At 42.6% G+C, this 18820-nt stretch overlaps 2 pseudogenes; one reads left to right on the top strand and one right to left on the bottom strand.

The window, feature by feature from the left end:
- Nucleotides 1-8704: 8704 nt before the first annotated feature.
- LOC127670617 (sperm motility kinase X-like) lies at nt 8705-9513 on the bottom strand (annotated as a pseudogene).
- Nucleotides 9514-11581: 2068 nt separating this feature from the next.
- On the top strand, nt 11582-13244 carry LOC127670618 (peptidyl-prolyl cis-trans isomerase FKBP3-like; annotated as a pseudogene).
- The last annotated feature ends 5576 nt before the right edge of the window (nt 13245-18820 follow it).

The raw sequence follows: 18820 nt of genomic DNA on the forward strand, positions 1-18820 counted from the left end.
AGTTTTTAAGACTATTGCTCTGAAGTATTGCTTGAGGTCAGGGATACTGATTCCCCCAGAATTTCTTTTGTTGTTGAGAATAGTTTTAGCTATCCTGGGTTTTTTGTTATTCCAGATGAATTTGAGAATTGCTCTTTCTAACTCTATGAAGAATTGAATTGGGATTTTGATGGGTATTGCGTTGAATTTGTATATTGCTTTTGGCAAAATGGCCATTTTAACTATATTAATCCTGCCGATCCATGAGCATGGGAGGTTTTTCCCTTTTTTGAGGCCTTCTTCCATTTCCTTCTTCAGAGTCTTGAAGTTCTTGTCATATAGATCTTTCACATGTTTGGTAAGACTCACCCCAAGGTACTTTATAGTGTTTGTGGCTATTGTGAAGGGTGTCAGTTCCCTAATTTCTTTCTCAGCCTGCTTATCCTTTGAGCATAGGAAGGCTACTGATTTGCTTGAGTTGATTTTATAACCCGGGCATATAACCAAAGATTTCCCTGCATGCAATAAATACACATGCTCCATTATGTTCATAGCAGCCTTATTTATAATAGCCAGAAGCTGGAAAGAACACAGATGTCCCTCAGAGGAGAAATGGATACAGAAAATGTAGTATATTTACACAATGGAATACTACTCAGCAATTAGAAACAATGAATTCACAAATTTTTTAGGCAAATAGTTTGATCTGGAAAATATCCTAAGTGAGGTAACCCAATCAAAAAAGAATACACATGGAATGCAATCTCTGATAAGTGGATATTAATTAGCCCAGAAGCTCTGAATACTGAAGGCACAAATCACATAACAAATGACTCCTATGAAGAAGTATGGAGATGGTCCTGATCCTGGAAAGGATTGATCTAGCGTTGGAGGGGAATATAAGGACAGAGAAAAAGGAGGGAGGTGATTGGAGAATGGGTGGAGAGAAGAAGGTTTATTGGACATATGGGGAGGGGGGATCTGGGAAAGGGGAAATCATTTGGAATGTAAACAAAGAATATAGAAAATAAAAATATTAAAATGAAAAAGAAAAAAAAGTAAATGAAGACTATATTCAGTAAAAAAAATAAATTAAATATTCAGACATTAAAAAAAGATATGGCAATATATTTCAGGAAATAACATCTATAAAACATAGGTAACCTACTTCAAAGAGATCCAAAGTATTTCTAGTAAAAAGTAGGAGGGCAAAGCTGTGACTAATTGAAGATGCAATAAGGCACAGGGGACAGCATTCACTTCTCCTGGTTAACAAGAAAACACCCTTTTGCAGTTGGAGGCAGGAGAAACAAAGTAACCTTATCTAACTGTAATGTGTACATGTGGGAAATTACTGAAGACAGGTTTTTTTTTTTTTAAATCAATGTGACAAACGCCTGAAGTTCTGGTACATACAAAACTGAAAGACCCAGACAATGAGTACTTGTATTAAGGATGCAGTTAAATATTTTTAATCCTTATATTTAATCCCTTCTTACCTTTGGCTAAAAGCCCACAAAGACCAACTGCTGAGATCCTCCCAGATATCTCCACGACCAAGAAACAGAAACACCTACCAACTGTTTTACCCAGAGGCCTTTGCTCCTTTGTGCTACACCCTGTTAACTGGTCCACCCAGAGGCCTTTGCGTCCTGTCCTCGTGCTATGCCCTGCTAAATACTTCACCAGAGACCTTGCACCCTGGTTGCAGGACAGAATAGCTCATGGTACACATTTCTGCCCATAGCTACTGTACAGGAGGCAGTTGCAAAGACTTCTGCCATCACTGCTGACAGAAACGCACCCTAGCTGGAGGTGGCAGAAGGGCAAAGGGAGCCTTCGTTTTCTAAGCGGAAGATGGGGATTATGAAGGTGAATTTCTGAAGACACAAAGTGAGTTGGAATGAATTTCATGTCCTATTAGAACGGTGTGGGTTTTAAGGTTCTGCAGTGAACAAGGTGTGAATGGAGACCTGGCCTCTGCCCCATCAGGAAGAGCTGTGTTTCAAGGTCCTGCAGAAGTCTGAGTGTATCAGTTGCAGAGCTGGTTGGGTTCTAGGGAAGAGGGAATTTGTTTCTGTGTGACAGAAGGTGAAATACTGGCAATCAAGCAGAGAAAACAAATTGTAAGCCTCCCACAGTGTTGCTTAGTGAGTGCTGAGGTAGAGTTAAGCAGCTAAACACATGAATGATGGATGCATGGTCGGCACTTTCTTCTGGCGTTACCTTGTTGGAATCTTTATACTCAGGAAGGTTTGAAACATCAGGGCATGCTTGTTATGGATTATCCCATAAACTGACTGGTTTGGAATCCTATGCTAATGTTGACACACAAGCCCTTGGAGATAAAGACTGTTGTCACAGCATATCTCCAACAGCTGTGGAGCCAGAATCCTGGGCTGACATTCAGGGCTATACAGAGAGCATTATATGGACAAGAACAAGGGAACTTGTCATTCCTGGTTCTTCCTTAGAATACCTAAATGTAACCTCCCTCCAATGAGTTTACCACAGGCACAGTGCTTTGAGTCATGCCTTACACCTCCATAGCAGGTCCTGGAAGAGCTTGGTTTTCTTTCAGTCTCTTTTGTGACCACCTGGACACCAAAGCATTTCCTTTTCAAGGTCTGCACCCTCTTATAAGTACTCAAGTCATAATTTCCATTTAGAGTTTTGTGCCAAGAGGAGCTAATTCTTATGGAATTGGCAAAAAGAAAAAGAACTTGCTGTTTCTCTCTGCATGGCATAACACAAGTAAATATTTTCTTTTGCTTCAAAGGACAGCAAAGTTGGTATAAATTGTCATGATATTATGGGTGGTACTAACTTTGTCTTTTCATATTAATCTTTTCATTCATAGTTGAATGTCTTTATAGGAAAAAGAATCTTTTATACAGTCAAGAATCCTTATGATTGGGGGAGCACTGACAAACGCATGGCTTTATACAAAGGTCAGTTGAGTTGCATGTATTCTTAAGGTTTTCATTGTTTGCTGTATTGTAAAGTTTTTATTTTGCTGTCCTAAAAAGGTACACCACCACAAACTTATGAACCATAAGAGTTAAAATATAAACGCTTGTGTTAAATTATATACATTGGAAAATTGATACTGATGTATTTGTAAAAAATGACAGGGCTCTTCTACGGATGTGGACAGGGTCGGAAGAAGGAAGTAGAAGGGTTGTTAAAGTTAAATTTCAGTAGATACACACATGGATTTCTCATAAGTAACACTCTCCAACTTTGTGTAAATAACATGTGAAAGCAATATAAATATATACATATTATATTGAAGCTCTACCACCCTCAGTAAGACAATAGTGATAGACAGATGGCACAGTGCTTCCTGGTATTAAGAAAGTCCTGGTTTGGGTCTCAGCAACATGTTGACTCACAACCACCTGTGACATCAGTTTGAGAGATCAGACGTGCTCTTCAGGACTCCTGGCAACACTCATTTCACATAAACCTTATAGAGACATGCACACATGCACACACGTGCACACACACACACACACACACACACACACAACTAAATGTAAAAATGTAAATAGTATGTACTTTTACTAATACAGTAATGGTGAGTGTTTGTAAAAATAACATGTGAAGGGTTGGGTATCTTTTCACCTGTAGAGACATTTACTTGACAGAGTTTGATAATAAATGATGATAACAGAAATATAAATGAAGGATATGGAAACAAGGCTTACTTAGGCTAATGCTTTAATGGTGTTACTAGCAATATCAGTTTCTTTTTTCTTGAGGTTTTAGTTAAATGAATAAAATAATATTGTAAAATTCTTGAATGAAGCTCTTGAACATTTTTTCAAGTATTGTGAGAAAACCATGACAGGCTAGCAGTAAACGTTAGGAGCTGCCAACACAAGGGAATAAAGAGGACAAAGGAAGCCACTCTTGTCACAGTGGAGGTCACCAGGCAGTCGTGTAGGCAGTCTATGTAAGGCTAAAGATAACATGTGGAAAAGGCCGGACTACACAAAAATGCATTCATAATCTTTGGTTGGTAGCAGAAAGATAGAAAGAGGAAGAGAAGGAAGAGGAGGATGAGGACGAAGAGGAGGAAGAAGACAAAAATTACTTTTCTAAAATAGGATTGTGGTGGTTTGAATGAAAACGCCCCCCATACACTCACAGAGATTGGCACGATTAAGTGTTGTGACTTTGCTGGAGTGACTTTGATAGAAGAGGCACCTGTTCATTGATACAGAGGACATGTTGAAGGATGTATGTGACTGAGGGTGGGCCTTGAGGTTTCAAATGCTCAACCCAGGCTCAGGGTCCCTCTCTCTTCCTTCTCCCTTCCAATCCAGATATAGAATTCTCAGTTAACTCTGCAGTACCATGCCTTGCTTGTTGAGATCACTCTGGAGGATGTTCTTGTCAGGGCCCCTGCCTATTGTTCCAGAGGAAGAAACATATACTGGCTGTGCGACAGACACTGCCAGAAAGTTCCTCCACATCAACATGGCTTCTGAGAACATCTTCAAGCCATCAACTCTTTAAGGGAATGAAGTCAACAGGCAATGTAAAAACAAGTACAGAAAAATTCTAGTCACAGTAAATGTTTGTGAAGGTCTCAATACCTGGGGTTATGATAAGGGCTTGAACCCATGAAATGCTTGCTCAAGACACAAGTCAAGGAAGAATAATGCCTAAAAATGCAAGAGATACAAACCTGTCACCACAACACAAAGGACCTAGAAAAAAATGTGAGTTGATTAGCCTGTGCTTCACATTAGCAACCTGTTTCAGAGAAAGAAAGGGCCAAGAAATCCTGACATTTATATCAAGATAGGTAAAATGAGAGTGTAATATTCTGAGAAAAGGAAGCTACAAAAGGAGGAAAATATTGGAGAGAGGGACCAAACACCTGATGCTAAAATGATGTTGGCTTAAGAATGGGAATGAGCCAGTGTGTAGCAGGAAGAATTCAGAGATGTACTTCAAGCCATGAATGTGGTAGATTATCATCAATTACCCAGGTTCTGTTCACCAAGCCCAGTAGAATGGTGACTGGTGGCATTGGGCAGCTGAACTTTCTTTTGAAAAGAAAATAATCATCCTTCTTTTGCAGATACAGAGGTTTATTCAAGGTTGCCATGTGTGTGGGGGGGGGCGGCTCTACTTGGTAACACTTCTGTTGCTGGCACAGCATGGTACCAAGCTCTCTGTCTGCATCCTGGGTCTTCACCCAGACACACAATACCTAAAATCAACAACCATACAGATTCCACACTCTGGGTCCTTTGAAAATTGATCAGTTCTGCACACATGTGTTGATGTCACTGCTGTGGGTAGTGCCAACCCAAAGAGCACCCAGTTATCTCTCTTTGCCCCCATGCACACAAGAATGGAGGTGATGGAAGGACGGAATTTGAGAAGTGCCTTGCCCCGGTCACTTGGCTCTTGCCAGAACAGAAAGGAACTGTTCCCAGTGAGGAAATTCTTCAAGATGTCTCAGATAGTGTTCCCTTACAACCGTGGTAAGGCTAAGGTGCCAGATGTTCCTGGAATCAGAACACATCTTTCTTTTCTTGTTCTTAGCCCACCCACTTGTGGGACTGGCTTTGCCCTACCTCTGTATCAATGAACAGGTGCCTCTTCTATCAAGAAGACCTGAATAAAAAAGGATTTGCTAAGAATTACAAAAAGTCCAATTGTGCATCCCTTGTAAATAACTACCCACTCCCAATGGCCTGAGCCAGGAAAATGCCATGTGCCCCTCTTCCCCACAGGTTGTCTGTGATGAAAAAGGCGACAATTCCCAGGTCCATACAGGTGAGGCTGGCTGCAAACCTTGTTCTGTGTTGAGTGATGTCACTGGTGTTTTCTGCAGTTTCCAGAGCATCAGGCTTTGGAATGCTCACTGATTGGCTCCAGAAGCATCTGGCCTTTCCCTGCCTGCAATGGACATGAGAATGAAGCAGCAGCACACACAGCAGAAGCAGGAGCAGCAGGAGCAGCAGGAGCAGCAGGAGCAGGAGCAGCAGCAGGAGCAGTAGCAGCAGCAGTATGGCAGAAGTAGCAAGGACATGATCATGCCAGGAGACAGCTCTAAGGGAAACTGATCAATATACACCAAATAGTTTGTAATACAGAGTGGTGTCAGGGGACAGAGGGGTTGAGTTCCTCTTTAACACATTTGAAGTTCTCTTTGTCTTTATACTTGGTGGGAATGGGGCAAGTCACCATGGGCCACCCAAAGGAAAACTTACAATGTCCTGTCAGGGGGACTCATCTGTTTTACCATCAATATTGCCCCCCCACCCCCACCCCCACCCCCACCGCACTGCAATGCTTTTTACCAGCACCTTCTCTGGAGTCAAATGTCAAGCACTTCAGATCTCACCTTGGATCTCCTCAAAAGATGGTGCATAGGTAAGCCTCACCTTGCACATGGCTGTGTACCCTGGGCCAAAGTGGGGAACAATGCCCATGCTCACTTCCCATGACTCCCAGAAAGGATGAGAATAGGGAGTTACTTTGTCCGAAGGGAGTGGAGACAAGAGAAAATTGATTTGGGGAAAGGTTATAGAAGGCAGAGTCACTCAAACTATGAAATTACCTTGTTTGTAACGTGGGCTCTCTCCACTTCAAGGAAACAGCATTAGTACTGACTGTGCCTCTTTGTGTTTCTCTGTGTGTGTGTATTGTGTGGGTGTGTTGTGTTTCCAACCAGATGTAAAGAATACTCATCAAATGGCTCAAATTTGAGTGCAACATACACAATCAGAGACTAGAGCTGGTGGTTTTGTGAGGGCTTCAGGGTCTCTCTCAGTGTGACTATGCAGTAATCAGGATGCTCTGCTCTGCATCAGAGCTGTGGGTCTGAACCATCTCCACCCACTCTGTATTCACTTCTGGACTCCAATGGATACTCATGGCTTCGCAGTTCTGTTACCACATCTTATAATATCAGACATATCTGTTGGATACATGCAACAGGTCAGGTCTTCTGGGTTCCTTCCTCTGCCTCCAGGACCACTCTCTCCTCAGCTTACAAGTACACCTGGAGACAGGCTGCTGAGCTGACATTCTCACTGTGCATGAAGGTTCTCTGAAGTCTGGTGTTTCTTCTCAGTATCCTTGGTAACCACTAGCACTCCATGGATGTTTCTTCCAGGGGCTTCTGAGTGCTGTGAAGATTAACTCACTGGGCCACAGCTATCCTGGGACTGCTGCCCAGTGTGGAACTCCCTACAGGGGACGGGAGGAAAATCATTCAGAACTTCTCAGAATCTTCCTTCAGACTTCAGGGGAAAATAACATTTTGCCTGTAATTTAAGCCTGCACTATAGACAGATCTTCTCTCTGCCATACAGCCACCTGAAATTCCTGTCTGGCTCTGTCCTCCCTGCTCCTGTCTGCATCCTCAGTAGACTCCTCTCCACTCTCTGGTATCATCCTAGAGGGACCACAGGGCCTCTGAAAGCCCTTGAAACATACAGAAGAAATCTTAGAAATCTGCAGGACTTATGCTTGGCTGTGCTGGCCCTGTGATGCCATGGGACCTCAGGCTGATTCCTCCCAAGTGCTCCATTGATCCCTTCACACATTTCCAGCATCCTTGCCTAGCATTAGGCCACTATCCTCTGCTGTCTACATGTTGCTCAAGTTTTGAGGAAAGGTGTAGTCTTAGGAGGAGGAAGAACAGGGTGGGATTTTTCTCTCTGCCATGATAGACCCAATGTCACCAACACCCTTAGTGAGCATGCTGGAATATGTTAAGGGAAGGAGAAACTAGAGAGTGCATCCTTTCCAATCACACCCCACCTACTTGTTTCAGCCTGTGTCTCTGAAGCACTCTTCATTGGCTGCCATGACCTTGTTATTTTTCACTGGGAGGCAGCAACACAAGTTCCTTAAGGCTTTGGAAATCCTCTTCTTCAGGCTCCTCCAGGCCCGATTTCTCAGTGGGACTCTGGGCATACCCTGGGACCTCCTTCGGAGCTGCTCCTGATGGACTGTTTCCCTTGAGGATGAGCTAGTGTCTTGTAAGGATTCGATGCCTATATTCTCTTCCTGGTTCTCCTCACTGGGGGAAGGGCTGCTGGTTCTGGACTCCCAGGAGGACATGCTGCTACTTGTGTCTGTAGCACTGGAGCTCTCTTGGGCCATATCTTGCGTGTTTTCAAAGGTTGAGGATTGTGTGGATATGAAAAGTGACCATGGGGCTCCTGATGATGAGGTTAGCGTTGTTGTTGTTGCCTTTCTTTTTCTTGATGATGATTTTGTGGAATTGATGCTTCTCTCCTTCTCTCTGCATGTACTCTTTCCAACATGAGGCATAAGCCCCTGGAGTGGGGAGGTGTTCTCCAGAAAGCTACTCTCAAGGGAAGAAAGGCTGGGAGGTACACTATGCCTCCTCCTACAGCCTTTCCTTCCACATCCGGGCAGCTCAGAGAGAGTGGGCAAAGTGAAGGTGGAAAGAGTACGGGCACTGGTTCCCTTCCTTACAGGCCAGGGAGGGTTGGGGGCTTTTGTAGGGTCCAGAGTACTGCCCTGCCCTCCATCGTGATAAAATTGGGGCTGCCTGGTATACTTCTTTTTTATAATCAAATAAGTCGCCATATCATGATTGTACTTCCGTTCCCTCAAAGCCTCCCTGAGCTCTTTAATGTTGTACCCCATAAGAAACATGTCAAAAGCGAGGTTGGATTCTGGTTCTCTAGGGATTTCCTCTGAAGATCTCAATGGGTCTTGATCATGGCACAGCCACGGGTGTACCAATATTTCTTTAATGGATGGCCTCATTATGGGGTCTATAGTCATTAATCTCTTTAATAGGTCTCGAAGCTCTGGAGACAGGTGATACGGGATCCAACAGCTCCGGGCTAGGATCAGATGCTTTATCTTGGAGTGCACTGTCTCTCGGAAGGGAAGGTGGCCAATAACTAAATAGTATAATACTACACCGAGACTCCAGATGTCAGTTGGGAGGCCATCATATTGTTTGTGATCAAACACTTCAGGAGCACAATATTGTGGTGTGCCACAAAATCCTTTGAACTTTTCCCCAGAGGCCAGTCTTTTGCCTAAGCCAAAGTCAGTCAGTTTCACATGCCCCTCCCAATCCAATAGGATGTTCTCGGCCTTGATGTCTCGGTGGACAATATTCTGACTGTGGATATAGTTGACGGCCAAAGAGAGTTCTGTAAATATCCTACGTGCCTCTTCCTCGTCCAGATGCCCACACTTGTTGATGTGTTTCAGCAGGGATCCCCGGGCTGCATATTCCATCACCAGGTACGTTTTGTGCCTTGTCTCAAATATCTGGAACAACTGTATTATGTGACTATGGTTCAGGGATTTCACAAGATCTATCTCAGAGATGACCAGGAAGTCTATATCTGTGCCCCTTTTCAATATCTTGATGGCTACCATGGTCCGGGTCTTAAGGTGGAGAGCCACTTTGACTTCTGCAAAAGACCCTTTATCTAGGGTGCCCAGGATATAGTAATGCTGTGCGAGGGGGTTCCCTTCATGACAACTGGCCTCGAGGTCCCCCGACATCACACTTCCATTCTCTTGGTCACCAGGAGCTACAGCAAGCAAAGATGGCAGGGAAAACAGATCAGAATTCCTTCTAAGATAGGTTACTACTAGAGATTCTGAGATTAAGAGACACAGACACTTCCATAGACGAGTCTGGCTCTGCCTAAGGACACAGGGAAACCAGAACAAAGCAAAGACAAACACAGAGGATGGAAAGAAGGAAGAAGGCTCAGAGCAGAAAGAGAGCAAGGGTGATGGAAGATAAAATTTTAGCCAGGAGAACAAGGATCCCCATTTCAAAGGAGCAGAACATTGACAAGCTTACCCAAGACGTCCATCATGAAGGACTGAGCTAAAGGCCACACTTGAACATCAAGATAGCTTTACCCAGAAATGTGTGGGATGCAATTTGCCCCAGTAGATACAGTATCTACACGGGATGGGGGCAAAAGTCAAACAGCACCTATGAATAAGAATGAAAATTTATCAGTATTTTTCTGGAATGGATGTTGAGATCACTCTGATATACAGAACATCTTAGTCCAACAGAGATATATACCACAATTTTTTCTTTATATGCAGGATACTGGTGGTTTGAGGTTGAATTAAAGGGAAGGGGAACTCTGAGGGGACTGGAGGATAAGAGGCAGGATGAGCTAGAGAGTAACAGACAGTGACAAAGTCAAAAGAGAAGTTAGGAAAACAAATATGGATGTTGGCCAGGGAGGGACGCTGCTCAGGTTTCTTCCCACATTTCATCCCAGCACTCCGGAGGCAGGCAAATCTTTGAGTTTGAAGCTACCCTGGTCTACACAGAAAGTTACAGGTTGGCCAAGGCCATACAAAGAAATCCAGTCTCCCAGGAACAATAAAACAAACTGAAGAAGGAAAGAGAAAGGAAGAAAGGAAGGAGAAAGGAGTGGGAAGGAAGGAAAACACATGGATGTTAATCCAGAAAGCAAAATGAAAATAATTAAACAAACAAGCAAACAACAAGAAGGCAAAGCTGTAAACAAAGCTCCCAAATGAATGAAATCACATACACAGAAACCCAAACCTCTGAGTTTACGGAAACAGCAGGAAAGAACTCAGTCTGTGGACATGTAGCTGATGTTCAATGTCGAAATCCAAACAATCACCGATGTCCAAATCTGATCCAACTACGGAGTCCTGTAGTTCACTACCAAACAGCTCTCTGCACAGAAGGACACAAAACAGCCCGGACAGTGCACTATATGATCAGCTCTTGGTCATTCCTCACAATGGCTCTCTCTGACATCAGAGCATTAGTGACCAATCAGAGCTGGCACAACCCACAGTGATTTTTCTCACTCCTTACAAGGTGCTCTGTCTGTTACTGTTCATTTCACTGAGAGCAAGCACTGGACAAGAGACACCTTAAGGGAGGGAGAGCTTTATTTAGATTCATGGCATGAGGGGTTTGGAGGGAATGTTGGGGTTCCCCCACTAGGGTTTTAGTCTCATGTCAAAAGGAATGTTTTAGATGGGTTGGGGACAAGAGAATCTCCCCTCTCTCTCTCTCTCTCTCTCTCTCTCTCTCTCTCTCTCTCTCTCTCGTGTGTGTGTGTGTGTGTGTGTGTGTGTGTGTGTGTGTGTGTGTGTGTATGTGCACACATTTGAGTGTGTGTTTCCAACCAGATGTATAAAAGTACAACAAACTTCATTTTGGAGATTTGGGGGTGAGGAAGCATCCAGGAGAGGGGCTCTCTGCTCCAAGACCAAGCAATCAAAGCTTGTCCTGGATTCTTAGCAGGCACAGATTTCTAAGGGTAGATATTTCCCTTAGAAATAGGTGAAGATTGCTGGAATGTCATGTCCTGATCTTCTGGAGCTCAGAGTTTGGTGGTTTTTTTTTTTTTTTTTCCCTCAGGAACTAGTGGGTTTTTTGCTTAGTGATTACTCAGTTTTGTTTTTTGGTGTTTGTATTTACTTGTTTCACCCTGTTTCTTCCACATATGCTCCATTGGCCAGGCTGGGAAGTCCTTTCAGGCCACAGGTTGCTTTGGCTTAGGTTCTAGGGCTCAGTCATGGAGCTCTTCAGGACAGGTGGAAAGGACACTGCCCCATGGCAGCCCCTGTTGTGGCACCTCATGTTGATGGCAGGAAGAGGGTGGAGAGTAAGCACACCGCAGTGGTGGCTCCTGCTGAGGTACCTCATGGTGGTCACAGGCTGAGGCACCTCGCGGATGTCACAGGCTGATGTACCTCACGTTTGTCACAGGCTGAGGCAGAAAAGGACATGCAGTGGCCTTGGCGGCTTCTCAGCTGTAACCTCACAGGAATGGGGACAGGGAACGTTAACAACTCAGGCACTACAATCTGAGCAGAATGTAATAAAGCTTACAACTAACAACAAATAAATCCCCAAGAAATTTACAAACTCCTGGAAATAAAAGAAAGCATTACTGAATAATTATGTTAATGAAGAAAAAGATTTTCAAAATGTGAAAGCGTAAAATTCCAACATTACATAATCAGTGTCACATACTTAAAGTAGTCCTATGAGGTAAATAGATACCTATAAGTGCTAACATTAATAAAAGAAATCAGTAAAACAAATATTTTAATTTAATGAAACCTGAAAATTTGGAGAAAAAAAATTCAAACTTAGTTGTTCTGTAAGTCTCTGGTGAGCCTTAGCTTACCAGGATCTCCTGAATGAAAAACTCAGAGTCAGGAATCGATGTAAAAAACAAGAGGAATTTGTCATTCTAACATGATGGGTCACGCTGCACATGGAGAGAGAACGACCAAGTGCAACCCACGCAGCAGGCCTTTATACAGTCCTCAGGGCCGCCGCCATTAGGCACAATGTGATTGGAGGAGGGGGGAAGAGGAAGAAGAGGAGGAGGAAGAGGAGGAGGAGGAAGGGGAGGAGGAGGAAGAGGAGGAGGAAGGGAAGGAGGAAAGGGAGGAGGGAGGGGAGGAGGAAAGGGAGGAGGAAGGGGAGGAGGAAGGGGAGGAGGAAGGGGAGGAAGAGGAAGAGGAGGAGGAAGAGGAAGGGGGAGGAGGAGGAGGAAAGAAAAAAATGAAAAGGAGGAAATTAAGAAAGAAGATACAATACTAAAAAATATTCCACAACACACTTGCAAACAGTGCAGCAGGGAGCAGCTGCCCAAGAAGGAAGGCCATCATCAAGTTTCTGCAGGGTCCCGGTTCAGATTCGTTTCTCACAGAGCATAAATTACAGGGAAACATAAAAAAATGTAACTAAGACTGCTAATGAGGACCATTTGGTTAGTGCCTATAACCATCTTTTTGAAAGTGTCTCAAAATTGCTGAAACTGGAAATAAAGCGTCTGAACAGGTGAGAAACGTGAAACTTGGTGACGATAAACCCAAAGAATCCAAGTCTGAGGAGACTCTCGAGGGTCCACCAAAATATACAAAATCTATTCTAAAAAAAATGGAGATAAAAACCAACATTCCTAAAAAGCGAGATGTTGTTCACTGCTGGTAAATCGGGACACTCCCAGATGGAACTGTTTTTGATCCTAATATTCAAACAAGGTCAAAGAAGAAAAATGCCAAGCCTTTTAAGATTTAAGGTTGGAGTAGGCAAGGTTAACAGAAGATAGGATGGAGCAGTCTTGACTATGAATAAAGAAGAAAAGGCTCGACTGGAGATTGAACCAGAATGGGCCTACGGAAAGAAAGGACAGCCCGATGCCAGAATTCCACCAAACTCCAAGCTCACTTTTGAAGTGGAACTAGTAGATATTGACTGAAACCGGTACTTCAGATCGGACGTCAGCAAGGATAAAAACCTAATGTGGCCAATTGGAACTTGTTACTATCGTGAGGGAAGAGGCAACAGGAAAATTTAAAGAGTTAAAGTTTGTTTACTTGATCTCAACTTTTGAGAAATTTAATTCCCTGTAACTCCCCTTAAGTCTCAGACATATTCCTACAGTCATGTAAAGTATTCAAGAGAGCTGCTTTTCCTTTTACCTCATAAACTAAACGGCTCAATAAAAATGCCATGGATTGTTAAAAAAAAACACCATACTTGCAAACAGAATACAAACATGCATCACAAAGATGGCCCACCATGTTGACTTGAACCACCTGAATATAAGTATAGTTAAATATATGCAAGTCTGTAATGTAATAAGCCACATTAGTGAATTTAATTATCCAATCTAGATCATCTAGATGCAGAAAATTTATTTGATAAATACGTTATGCTCTCATGATAAAAGTCTTAGGAGGATGTAGAACCACAGGGACAATACTTCAGCCTAGTGAAAAGATATATGTGAGAAACCCTCAGCCATCATTATCTGAAATGGATTAAAGATTAAATCAATCAACCCCTCTGAATTCAGTAATGGGACAGAGACACCTGGGGCTCCCAAACATTGTCAACAGCACTTGCTATCTTCACTGTTCTCAAAGTGCAGCTGAGATAATAAGCAAGGGAAGGAAATTAGAGGCACACAATCAGGAAGGAAGATATCCAGCTATCCCAGTGTACAGTGGACAAAATACTAGATATTAGAGATCCCAGGAATCTGAACAAAAACCTTCTAGAAATGACAAATTCAGCAATGTGGCAGCATAGAGATTCAATATGCATAAATCAATACCTTTTCTATACATCAAACATTAAAAAATGAGAAAGATCATGAGCATACTCCACTCCACCAGACTCAAAGAAAATAAAGTGCCTGGAAATGAACAACAAGGAGGTGATGGGGATCTACAATGGAAGCTTTCAACCTCTGAAGAAAGACATAAAGACAATGTATTACTCCTGGATTGGTAAAGTGAATATTGCATCAAATGAATGAGTATTATACCAAAACTTTTTTTTCCTTTTTTTAATTCGATATATGTTTTATTTACATTTCAAAGATTTCCCCTTTTCTAGCCCCCCCACTCCCCGAAAGTCACGTAAGCCCCCGTCTCTCCCCCTGTCCTCCCACCCACACCTTCCCACTTCCCCGTTCTGGTTTTGCCCTGTACTGCTTCACTGAGTCTTTCCAGAACCAGGGGCCAGTCCTTCTTTCTCCTTGTACCTCATTTGATGTATGGATTATGTTTTGGGTATTCCAGTTTTCTAGGTTAATATCCACTTATTAGTGAGTGCATACCATGATTCACCTTTTGAGTCTGGGTTACCTCACTTAGTATGATGTTCTCAAGCTCCATCCATTTGCCTAAGAATTTCATGAATTCATTGTTTCTAATGGCTGAATAGTACTCCATTGTGTAGATATACCACATTTTTTGCATCCACTCTTCTGTTGAGGGATACCTGGGTTCTTTCCAGCATCTGGCAATTATAAATAGGGCTGCTATGAACATAGTAGAGCATGTATCCTTATTACATGGTGGGGAATCCTCTGGGTATATGCCCAGGAGTGGTATAGCAGGATCTTCTGGAAGTGAGGTGCCCAGTTTTCGGAGGAACCGCCAGCCTGATTTCCAGAGTTGTTGTACCAATTTGCAACCCCACCAGCAGTGGAGGAGTGTTCCTCTTTCTCCACACCCTCTCCAACACCTGCTGTCTGAACAGAATACCAATAGCGTATGCTCTAAGATCAAGAATTGAACAATTGGACCTCATATAATTACAAATTTTCTGTAAGGCAAAGGACACCATCAAGAGGACAAATCTGCAACCAACCAATTGGGAAGAGATCTTCACCAATCCTACATCAGATATAGGGCTAATATCCAATATATATAAAGAACTCAAGAAGTTAGACTCCAGAAAACCAAATAACCCTATTAAAAAATGGGGTACAGAGTTAAACGAAGAATTCTCACCTGAAGAACTTCGGATGGCGGAGAAGCATCTTAAAAAATGCTCAACTTCATTAGTCATTAGGGAAATGCAAATCAAAACAACCCTGAGATTTCACCTTACACCAGTCAGAATGGCTAAGATACCAAAACTTTTTATATGTTTGATTCAACCCCCTGAAAATCCTCATCTCATCCTTCGTTTCAATAGAAAAAAGTGAACCTTACCTTCATATGGAACCACAAAAGACCCCGGGGTGCCAATAGCATCAGAAGCAAAGAGGAAAATATTGTGGGGAATACCATTCCATATCTTAAGATGTATTACAGAGCCATAATAATAGGGTCAATTTGGTCCTGACACATAAAAGATCAAATAAACAAAATCAAGGATGCACACATGACTTCATGTTGTGAGGTAATTGCACCAGCAAACAAAATGTTTTTTAATATTTTTATTTAATATTTCTTTTTACTTATTCACTTTACATACCATTTACTGCTCTTTTCCTGGCCACTCCCTCATATCACCCAACCCTCTTTCCTTTCTGAGCCAGTGGGTGCCACCTCTGGTTACACATCCACCCTGGCACATCAAGTCTTTGTTATGCTAAGTGCATCCTCTACTACTGAGGCCAGAAAAGGCAGCCCAGAGAGAACATATCCCATATCTAGGCAACAGCTCTTAGGATAGATAGTTCCTGCTCTAGTTGTTTGAGATATGCATGAAGAGCAAGCTGCATATTTGTTATATATGTATGGGGAGCGCTAGGTCTACCCCTGTGTGTTCTTTAGTTGGTGGTTCAGTCCCTGAGAATCCCAAGGGTACAGGTTAGTAGATTCTGTCTGTCTTCCTGTGGAATTCCCATTCCCTTAGGGCCCAAAATCCTTCCTATTCTTCCCCAAGCTCCATCCAGATTGGCTGTGGCTGTCTGGATCTGTCTGAGTCATCTGCTGGGTGGAGCCTCTTAGAGGACAGAAGACAGTCATGCTAGACTCCCTTCTGCAAGCATAACAGAGTATTATCAATAGTGTCAGGGATTGTTGCTTGCCCCTGGGATGAGTTTCAAGTGGGGGCAGGTATTAGTTGCCTGTTCCCTCAGTTTCTGCTCCATTCCTCATTGCTGCATTTTTTTGTAGACAGGATAAATTTTTGGTTGGAATTTTAAGGTGGGTTGGTATACTGGCTGGTTTTGAGTTTCAACATGACACAGGCTGTAGTTATCACAGAGAAAGGAGCTTCAGTTGGGAAAGTGCCTCCATGAGATCCAACTGTGAGGCATTTCCTCAATTAGTGATCAGGGGGGAGGGCCCCTTGTGGGTGGTACCATCTCTGGGCTGTATTCTTGAGTTCTATAAGAGACCAGGCTGAGCAAGCCAGGGGAAGGAAGCCAGTAAGGAACATCCCTCCATGGCCTCCGCATCAGTTTCAGTCCTTACTCTTTTAGAGATGAACTGCAACGTGGAAGTGTAAGCTCAATAAACCCTTTCTTCTGCAACTTGCTTCTTGGTCATGATGTTTGTGCAGGAATAGAAACCCTGACTAAGACAGTTGGTGTCCCTATGACTCCCCTGGTCTTCCTGCTTCCTTGTTTCAGGAGGTGGCCTCTTCAGTTTCTGTATCCCCAATTCTTGGAGTCACAGCTAAAGACATCTCCATTGATTCTTGAGGGTCTTCCTTATCCCAGGTCTCTGGCTTTTCTTGAAGATGTCACCTATACACCCTCCTATGAGAAGCAGAATTCCATTTATTCTAATGGCTTCTAGACATCCTTTCTGTCCTTCCCCACACCTGATCTTTCCCCATTCCCCTTTCTATCTCCTCTCCCACCCAGTTCCCAGTTTCCTCCCTCTATCTGCCTCTTATCACTATTTTATTCCTCTGTCTACATGAAGTTCAAGCATCCTTGCTTGTACCATCCTTCATGTGTAGCTTCTTTAGGTTTGTGGAATGTAGCAGGAGTATCCTGTTGCTTATGTCTAATCTCCACTTACAAGTGAGTACATACCATGCAAACATGTAAAACATTTTCTTTATCCAGTCTTTATTGGAGAGACATCTAGGTTGTTTCCAATTTCTGGCTCCTACATGTACAAGTGCTATGAAGATGATTATCAAGTGTCTCGTGGGATGGGAAGCATCTCTTGTGTATATTCCCAGGAGTGGCATAGCTGGGTCTTGAGGTAGAACTATTTATTCTCAGTTTTCAAAAAAAACTGCCAACTTGATTTCCACAGTGCTTGTACAAATCTGCAATCCCAGCAGTAATGGAGGAGAAGTCCCCTTGCTCCACATCCTCACCAGCATGTGCTGCCACTTGAGTTTTTTATCTAAGCCATCCTTACCTATGTAAGATGGAATCTCAGGTATGCTGAGATTTCCCTGGTGAGTAAGGACTTTGAACATTTCATTATGAGCTGCTCAGCCATTTGAGATTTCTATGTTGAGAAATCTCTGTTTCGCTTTGTGGCACATTTATTAACTGGGTTAATTTGGGTTGTTGCTATTTAACTTCTTGAGCACTAAATCTCTGTCAGATACAAGGTTGGTGAAGGTCCTTTCCCAATCTGTAGGCTACTGTTTTGTCTTGCTGACAGTGTCCCTTGCCTTATAAAAGCTTTGCAGTTTCATGAAGTTCCCTTAATCAATCATTGATCTCAGAACCTGAGCCATTGGTGTTCTGCTTAGGAAGTTTTCTTCTGACAGAATGAGTCTGTAGCTGTTTTCCAGCCTTTTACACTGAGGTAGTGTTTGTCTTTGACCCTGAGTCTGTTAGGCTATATCTTTTTTATTGGGGAATTGAGTCCATTGCTGTTAAGAGATATTAAGGAATAGTAAATGTTGCTTCCGGCTATTTTTGATGTAATTTTTATATTTGTATGATTATCTTCTTTTGGGTTTGTTAAGGAAGATTAATTTCTTGATTTTTCTAGTGTGTATTTTCCCTCCTTTTGTTGTTGTTTTCCATTCATTATCCTTTGAAAGGCTGGATTTGTGGAAAGATATTGTGTAAATTTGTTTTTGTCATGAAATACCTTGGTTTCTCCTTCTATGGTAATTGAGATATTTGCTGGATATAGCAGTCTGGGTTGGCATTTGTGTTCCCTGAGGGTCTCTATGATACCTGCCCAGGCTCTTCTGACTTTCATAGTCTCTGGTGAGAAATTCAGTGTAATTCTGATAGGTCAACCTTTATATGTTACTTGACCTTTTCCCGTTACTGCTTTCAATATTCTTTCTTTGTTTAGTACATTTGGTATTTTAATTATTATGTGAGGGGAGGAATTTCTTTTCTGGTAAAAATCTATTTAGAGTTCTGTAGGCATCTTGTATGTTCATGGGCATCTCTTTCTTTAGGTTAGGGACATTTTCTTCTATAATTTTATTGAAGACATTTGCTGGCCCTTTAAGTTGGAAATCTTCACTCTCTTCTATATCTATAAAACTTAGGTTTGGTCTTGTCATTTTGTCCTGGATTTCCTGGATGTTTTGGGTCAGGAGCTTTTTGCATTTTGCATTTTAATTGACTGTTGTATCAATGCTTTCTATGGT

Source organism: Apodemus sylvaticus, chromosome 20 (assembly GCF_947179515.1).
Source record: "Apodemus sylvaticus chromosome 20, mApoSyl1.1, whole genome shotgun sequence".
Taxonomy (NCBI): domain Eukaryota; kingdom Metazoa; phylum Chordata; class Mammalia; order Rodentia; family Muridae; genus Apodemus; species Apodemus sylvaticus.